At 30.4% G+C, this 8,545-nt stretch overlaps 2 long non-coding RNA genes across 2 annotated transcripts; one reads left to right on the forward strand and one right to left on the reverse strand.

The window, feature by feature from the left end:
* Nucleotides 1-4,965: 4,965 nt before the first annotated feature.
* LOC132728938 (uncharacterized) lies at nucleotides 4,966-7,208 on the forward strand. Its single transcript, XR_009625550.1, has 4 exons — nucleotides 4,966-5,113; nucleotides 5,872-5,952; nucleotides 6,298-6,347; nucleotides 7,124-7,208. It is a non-coding gene; the product is annotated as an uncharacterized LOC132728938 (long non-coding RNA).
* A 261-nt stretch (nucleotides 7,209-7,469) lies between these two features.
* Nucleotides 7,470-8,490, reverse strand: LOC132728939 (uncharacterized). Its single transcript, XR_009625551.1, has 2 exons — nucleotides 8,315-8,490; nucleotides 7,470-7,899 (listed from the first exon to the last, which is right to left on the reverse strand). It is a non-coding gene; the product is annotated as an uncharacterized LOC132728939 (long non-coding RNA).
* Nucleotides 8,491-8,545: the final 55 nt, after the last annotated feature.

Below are 8,545 nucleotides of genomic sequence, written 5' to 3' on the forward strand. Positions count from 1 at the left end.
TTGAATTTATGTCCACATAGTCATTTTTTTTATTTCATGCTATGATTACTAGTGAACATGTTTTTTTATTGTTTTTGACTGTCTTTTACATGTTAGTTTTGCCGATGATGATAGTGTAGCCCAAATTTCCAAAATCTGTTACAACGTACTAAGCGTATTAACTTACGTTCAGTAAAAAATTATATATCAAAAAAAAAAAAAAAAAAAGCCTGCCTACCGACCCACTCCTTATAACTCTGGGTCGGCAATAGCAAACATATATATTTTTAAGGATGGCATAGGCATTATAGTGGTAAAAAAAATTTTGTGATGAAAAAACTGTAACATCCGTCCCCCTCTCATAAAATATCCAATTTTAAAACAATACTCATAAAAAACAATGTTTCTGGTGCTTAATGATAGCCTTACAATGAAAATGTTACAAAAATTGCCAATTTCTATGTTTATGAGAAAAAAAATACAATAATGTAAAAGTTGTCTGTAACATCCGTCCCTGTAACATCCGTCCCCCTATATAAGGTGCTTATTAAATCTCATATAAACTGTAACTGAAAAGGGAATTATACACTAAAACACCAAAGTTACATTGAATAATGAAGAAATAACAGAAATAAAGCACTGAAATGATGTATTTATGAAAAAAAAAGTATTTGTGAACACTAAATTCCTTAATTTTGAAAAAAAATCAGTAATTTTTTGCTCTGATATCAAAATTATTTACTTTGAAATAAAATTTATATGTTATTTTTTAACATCAAGTGGACCAATGAGTTTATTAAGATAATATTTAAGCTTATATGAATTTATAACAAATATAATCTTTTGTCATGCTATGTTTACAAACTAAGAGTACATAAGGGGACGGATGTTACAGAATTGAACTAAAAATTCTTTTTACAGTAATACAAAACTTATCTTGTCCTTATGATGCATGATAGAGAAGTAGTAAGCTTTGTAACTGTATAGGAATGTTTCACACAACAAATAAAATACAATTAAAAAAACCCAGAAGAAACAAACACAAAATCCATAACAGGATATATAGAAAAACGATAGAGATGTTGAAAGTATCTTTGTGATTAAAATTGGTCAATTGTTAAAACATATTAAATTCTTTAGCCTTAAATAGTTAACAAACCATGTATCCCAGGCAGCCCCTCATAAAACAGTGGGATATGGATCCTAACTCTATACACACAGAAGGGGCTGGCACTTTATTGGAAAAGTTAACGAGCTGTATATTGGGAAGCTGTGTATATTGTATATTGGGAAGTGTGATATATTACAAAACAGTAGGGTGCCAGTTAAGGGTGATATATATTAATGCTTAAAAACAGTAGGAGGGACTACCATATCTTATTCAAGAATGTCATTAAGTATTAAAGTTGAAGATCAATTAAGTCAAAGGATTTATTGAACTTCAAAAATTTAAAGGCTAAATATGTAGTCAATGAAAATTAAACAAAGAAATATAATTCAACACCCTGATTAAAATTTTTAGATTTTTTCCCCCATAAAAATTCAAGCACATTTTCTTACAATTTGACCCATTTAATTATTGTTAATAAAGTGAAAGAAACTTAAGGATATGGTAAGGATTCCTGTAATGAAAAAGTTGGGATAATTGTGAAAATTATTCTGTAAATAAACCCTTGGCAAATAATTTTTCCACCTATAAATTTTATTGAATGACAAATTAGTTCATTAAGTTAAGAAGTTCATGTACACTGAAATTTTTAAAAATTATTAAAGACAATTATTAAAAGTTAGAAATAATGAGATTATGATACTGAATCATAATGAAATCTTTGGATAATGCTGCTAACATTCCACATTAATTTACTTATAATTTCATCAAATAGATAGAACTTAATTGCAACAATTTAAAATCTTATAATTTTTAATAAATTTTTTTTAATTGAGTATAATTTATGTATTTTGTAATGAGAAATTCAAGATTGCATATGTTTCAATCTGAAAAATTCTTATTTACTTCACACTGTATCATATCTTTTACAAATATAAATCTTATTATTTAACTAAAGTAATTTGTAAATAATTTCATGTATAGAAAGGTACCGTTGGTATGACATTCTCTCTTTAACGTTAATGCATTATCTGGAAACAAAGATTCTTTTATTTAATTAGCAATATTTTTATTTTATTCCAAACATTTCAATGTTCATTCAAATGTAAGATAAATGGAAGAAAACTAAGTCACTGCAACTTTTCCTTGTGAAACACTAATAGTAAGAAACTACATAATTGTCAGGTATATTTCTACATTTTCTCATAATTTGTTCAATTATTTTACATTTATTGTACTGTACAAAGCATATACTCTTATAAATTTCATTACTTTAAAATAAAACCCAAAAAAGTATGAACTATTGAGCTTTAAACATCGATTGTAACATCCGTCCCCCCAAAAAATGTAACATCCATCCCCCTGATACAATTCATTTTTGGATTATCTGACAAGAAATATACTTAAGAAAGTCCTATAATTTCTACTGTTTTATAAAGAAATGTGTTTTGCATATCTGATTTAAGTATGATTTGGTGTACCTATCCTTGTTTTTTTTCTCTCTGTTTCTAACATGTTTGAAATTTAATTGTGTGTGAAAAATACTGAAAATTTGAAAGCAAATATTTTTATATCTAAGATGAATTTTCTGGATTTTTTTTGTAACATTTATCAGAACACATAATATTTTGATAAAATAAAGAGAAATAATACAATTTTTAGCTCGACTTTTCTATGAAAAGGGGAGCTATCCTACTCGCCCCGGCGTCGGCGTCGGCGTCGGCGTCGGCGTTGGCGTTGGCGTCACACCTTTGGGTTTAAATTTTTCTACCCCCCACTTTACAGAAAGTTTAAAATAGGCTTTGAAAATTACCATACTTTTTTCACCACAAACCTCCCCACAGACAAAACAAACCCAAGGGTTTTTTAAAAACCCACAAAAATTTTTAGCTTTGGGGTTTAATTTTTGTCCACCTCACCAAAACCCCTTATATTTTTTTGAAACACCCTACTTTTTTACCCTCACACCTTTACAACAACAAAATAACTCTGCAATTTTTGACAGAATTTCCCCTTTTTACAAAAAACAAAAGGGGAAAACCACTTTTTTGCCTTTAACCCCTTTAAATTGCTTTGAAACTTTTAATGCTATTTCAACATCATTACCCCCATCTGTACGCAAGAGAAGGTAACTCTGTCAAGGATTTGTTTTAAAAATTAAGGCCTTTTATCCGACTTAGAATCTGGTTAAGTTTTTAGTACCAGTCCACTTTTTGACTGAACTGTTTGAGATATTAATTTGAAAGTTGGAATACTTGTTTACAATCATGATTCCCAAACATGTCCAGGAGAAGGTAATTCTGTCAAAGAATATTATTTGAATTATGGCCCTTAACTGTCAATGTTTTGTATTATAGGCAAGCACTAAAAAAGTCGAGCGCGCTGTCTTACGGACAGCTCTTGTTATTATAAACTGTAAGATATTCAGACTTTAAGTATATCTTTGTAACATCCGTCCCCTACCCGCACAGTCTGCAAGAGATGTAATTTTTTGAAAAAGGTATCCAAAAAGTTATCCTTTCTTTCCAAAAATATTGTTATAGACACCCTAAGGTACTTAAAAAAAGCAAATATTGTCTTGTATGTTTAATTTTATTTTTTGACTTAGATGCTAACACAATTGGCCCATTTACTGTGCAGCAGGCAAGGTACCTTTCAGCACTGTTCAAGTTCAATAGCCTGTGTAGGCCTATATGTTTTGTTTCAGTTTTATTTTTGTTCCTGAATTTTTATCCTTGATCTTGAAAATTTAAGTAAAATTATTCTAACATGAATCTAGTTAGCCATAGCCTCTCTCAGTTTCCACATTTCACATTGAACATGGTAAATAACATGGTCATTATTACCTGGTATGGAAATATAAAATATGATAGTGAATAAGACTATTCAAATACTTACAAATCTCATCATTATTAGCTCGACTATACGAAGTATATGGAGAGCTGTCCTACTCGCGTCGGCGTCCGCGTCCAGATTTTAGATTAAAGTTTTGGTGCAGTAAAATATTTTTCACTATAACTTTGTCATTTCTTAAGGTATCAACTTCAAACTTCAAATATATGTTCCTTATCATCAACCACATCTTATGTGACAAGGTTCATAACTCTAGCACCAATATTTTCAGATTTATCTCCCCTTGAACTTAGAATTTTCCTTAAAAAATGCTATGTTTTACTGTTACTTCTTTATTTCTTAAGGGATCAACCTCATACTTCAAATATATGTACCTTATCATCATCCCCATCTTATGTGACAAGGTTCATAACTCTAGCACCAATATTTTCAGATTTATCTCCCCTTGAACTTAGAATTTTCCTCAAAAAATGCTATTTCTTACTGTTTCTTCTTTATTTCTTATTTCTTCATATAGGCGTACAATCTACCTGCTTGTGACAGTTTAACAAAATGGACATGGACACATACTTACAATTTAGTACATGAAGGATATATTACTTCGGAATTTTAGGTGAAGTGGACTTCACTTTTCAGATAAATTAGGGCAAAGTATTAAAGATTTAAGGAAAGTTACCGCCTGACTTTGACCTAAAAGAAGTCACTGAAATATATCGTAATTAGTCTGTATAAAAGAGAAATTTGAGCCGTGTCACAACAAAACCAACTTAATGGGTTTGCGATCAGCATGGATCCAGACCAGTCTGTGCAGTCTGATCAGGATCCATGCTTTTCGCTATCGGTTTCTCTACTTGTTATAGAGTTTGTAAGGGAACAGCATGGATCCTGATCAGACTGCGCTGATGCGCAGGCTGGTATGGATCCATGCTGGTCGCAAACCCATTATGTTGGTTTTGTCATGAAGTGGCTCATTTTATATTGGTAATGACAATTGATATCATGTATTAAACAAAGTTGTATTTGGTTTTAGTGACAATACAACAACAACAACTACTACAACACCGAAGCCTACGTTAAAGCCGACTAATAGTCCACCAGATCTTCCTGATGTTGGAGAATCAGAAAAAGAACATAAAAGCAGTTTGACAATATTCTTTATTCTACTTGTCATAGGTGAGTATGATTTTTTTATGGCTATATTAATAAAGTGATGGGAACAAACATAAAAAAGTTTTTTTTTTTTAACAATTAAAGTTTTCTTTAAATAAACCTTTAAATTTACACTGAAAAATTATTATTTGAATTGAACTGAATACTTCAAAAATGCTTGTATGAAAGAAATATGGTAAAATATTGCCTTAAAATGGAATGTCACATGAATAAAATCATTGACAAACTGTTAATATAGCAGCATAATATTTTGTTACGGAACATTTTATTCTGTGTACATACAATATTTATGTGAGTCAAATAATAGAGACTTTCTATGTTACAGCTTTCTCACTAATCAACCTTATGATTACATGTATATAAACAATATAATTTTACTGATAAATTTTACGTAAATCTATCATAAGATATAGCTTTATACCCTTTAATTTTCAAGAAGAAATTGAAACGGAATTTTAAAGAAATATACTGAAGAAAGAAAATAAAAAAGATAACTAACTTGGATGTGTCATTACTATAGTGTCATGACAAAACCAACATAATGGGTTTGCGACCAGCATGGATCCAGACCAGCCTGCGCATCTGCGCAGTCTGATCAGGATCCATGCTGTTCGCTATCAGTTTTTCTACTTGTTATCCGGTTTGTAAGCGAACAGCATGGATCCTGATCAGACTGCGCGGATGCGCAGGCTGGTCTGGATCCATGCTGGTCGCAAACGCATTATGTTGGTTTTGTTGTGACACGGCTCCTTTGATTTCAGCAATATGTATCCTGATGACACATATGCTGCTACAGACAAAGTTCCACTACCTGCCGGAAAGTATTGCTGTTGTATTAGTTGGTAAGCATGTGACATGAAATATGAAACTTACAGTAAAATTTCTACTTAAATGATTATAAATTTTCTCAATTATTTTCCCCACTAGATTTGATAGCTATGTCACTTCCAGAAAGTGACAAGTGTCAAGACATCAATATTTTTAAGCTGTGGAGAAAAGATGAAATAAATAACCTGAGGCTAAAACCAATAATCTTAAATGTATTAATCAGAATCAAGCCTGTGTAATGTATCAAGGGAAGGAAATGACAGTAACATCCCTACATGTATGTAGAGATTATGTTCAATCATGGCTGAAGTTTATTTTACCAGTTTAAATTGAAATACTTCATTTCTTTTTTTTTTCAGGTGCCTTGATTGGACTAGTTCTCAAGATTTTCAAATTTGGAAATTGGAGTGTAAGTTTTGTTGTTACACATTATTGTTATTAACATACAAAAAAAAATAACTCATGTTTTCAATTTCAAAAATTTCATAGAACCAGAAATTTGAATACATGTATATATTTAGAGAATTGTTACTTATGGCAATTGGTACGTAAAACTTTAAAAATGTCCATTTTAGTGTAATATACACTTGTACTATTACTGAATAGGACTTTGCGTTTGATGAGTACTTATAAAGGTCTCAGGTATGAGGCAGTGAAAATGTTTTTTGTAGTCAATTTGAGCAGTTGTTAACATTCTAAAAAGTACATTGATATTAAATTTATTTTCTCAGTTACATGCCTGTTTCTGTCTTGACTAATGGATTATATTTAAAGATCCTGTATGTTTTGTGATTGATATTGTTACTGTGTGTATACCACACTTGCAAAAAATTATATATGTATATAAATATGCAAATAAATCAATTTTCAAACATCAAAGAATATGTAAAATGTGTACTGCAAATATTTGTGCACATTATATTTAATTAATAGATTACATGCTATTATTTCTTATTGGAAAATTTGACTTAGAATTTATAGAAAATAAATTTCTAATTACCTCCCTTTATTTACATGAAATGTTAAATTGGATAATATCTTTATAAATAATGCTTATTTGAACTTACAATATTGACAAATCTTAATTTGAGCATCATATTTATTAAATAAAATCATGAAAAAATTGTGTTACAGGATTTTTAATTTTATTTGATGATCATAATTATTCATGTACATGTATTTCAGAAAGAAGAGGCGTTTCCACCAACTATATTCTTCATTGTTTTGTTGCCACCTATTATATTTGAATCAGGATATAATCTTCACAAGGTACCTATTGTTTTCTTCTGCCATATGTTTGTGCCGTATTGTCAATTGCACAATTTGTGCAAGAAAAGGGAAATTCGATGTGATCATTTCAAAGCATAAATAACAATGAAAAATGTCATGCACCGAATATAGAATTTTTTTTAAAGTTATTTGGATGTCTCTTAAAATCATTGGTTGTACCTTGGGTGGCATTATTTAGTTATACATTACCTAGTAATACAACAGTCATTTGCAAAGCAGTCATTTACCCTCCACTCTACCTCAGGGCTAGCACTGGCAGATTTTTTCTTTGAGCCAATTTTTCGCGGCGAAAATTGCGTGCCTGTATTTTATTTTCAAGAAGGCAAATGGTACTGCAAAATAACCAGAATTCAATTGTCAGACTTATTTATAGCATTAGTTCATATATGAAACACCTTAAAAAGGCATGAGATATTTAGAAAAAAACATAAACTACATGTATATCCAACTTTATTTAGGTAGCTACATTTTAATCACTTTAAAACTGATCATAAAAGCTTGCAGCTCAGTAGCTATAAGAATAACATTTTCCAGGCTAATTTGGTCAGCAATGTTTTCATAAAATCTAAGTTAGTGGCATGACAGTGACATCAGAACCACATTCCAATGGGCTGCTTCTGCTTGCTTGGTTAATGCCAAAGATTTGGTTTGAGGGCTATGTGATTCTGTATCTGAAACATTTGAGGTAAAAAGAATAATTATTAATGAAGAAAAGATTATATTGAAAAGTTCTAAACTAAACATAATTCAGGGGGAAAAATGCCAACTATTCATTATAAGAGTAAAGTAATTAGCATAAGTTTCCTAAAAATATGTTGTATGCTTCTTGAATTTTCCATAAACATTTCACAGCCATGTATGCCATTTGTAAATGAATGCTCCAGATAGAGGATATATGTACAAAGTAAGGTCAATTTTTTTTCAGGAATACTAATTGTCAAATATACTCCTTGTCAAATTTATGCTTTTTTGGAGCCATTATTAGGTCAGATTTAATTTGCAATTAAAAAAAAACAACTTCTATTCTATAACTCATAATTCCTTTGATCTTTTAACAACAATAAAATTATATGAATGCAAACTTACCGTAAAGTCGTCCATTTCATAACCAAGCTGTTGATATGATTGGCGATAATCTTAAGATGCCGCAGGTTATTGTTTCATATTGAATATAAAGACCAATTATCCAGTGCACATTCAACAATTCACACCAATTAGTGTCGATATTTATCAGCTGATAAACATGTAGACATACCATGAGGTCAGTGTATTAGACTGTGTTACTGTTTATAGCGATATTTTATTTGGAAGGGGAAG

The sequence above is a fragment of the Ruditapes philippinarum genome, unplaced genomic scaffold, assembly GCF_026571515.1.
Source record: "Ruditapes philippinarum isolate M1 unplaced genomic scaffold, ASM2657151v2 ctg24558_1_1_1_1, whole genome shotgun sequence".
NCBI classification, from domain to species: domain Eukaryota; kingdom Metazoa; phylum Mollusca; class Bivalvia; order Venerida; family Veneridae; genus Ruditapes; species Ruditapes philippinarum.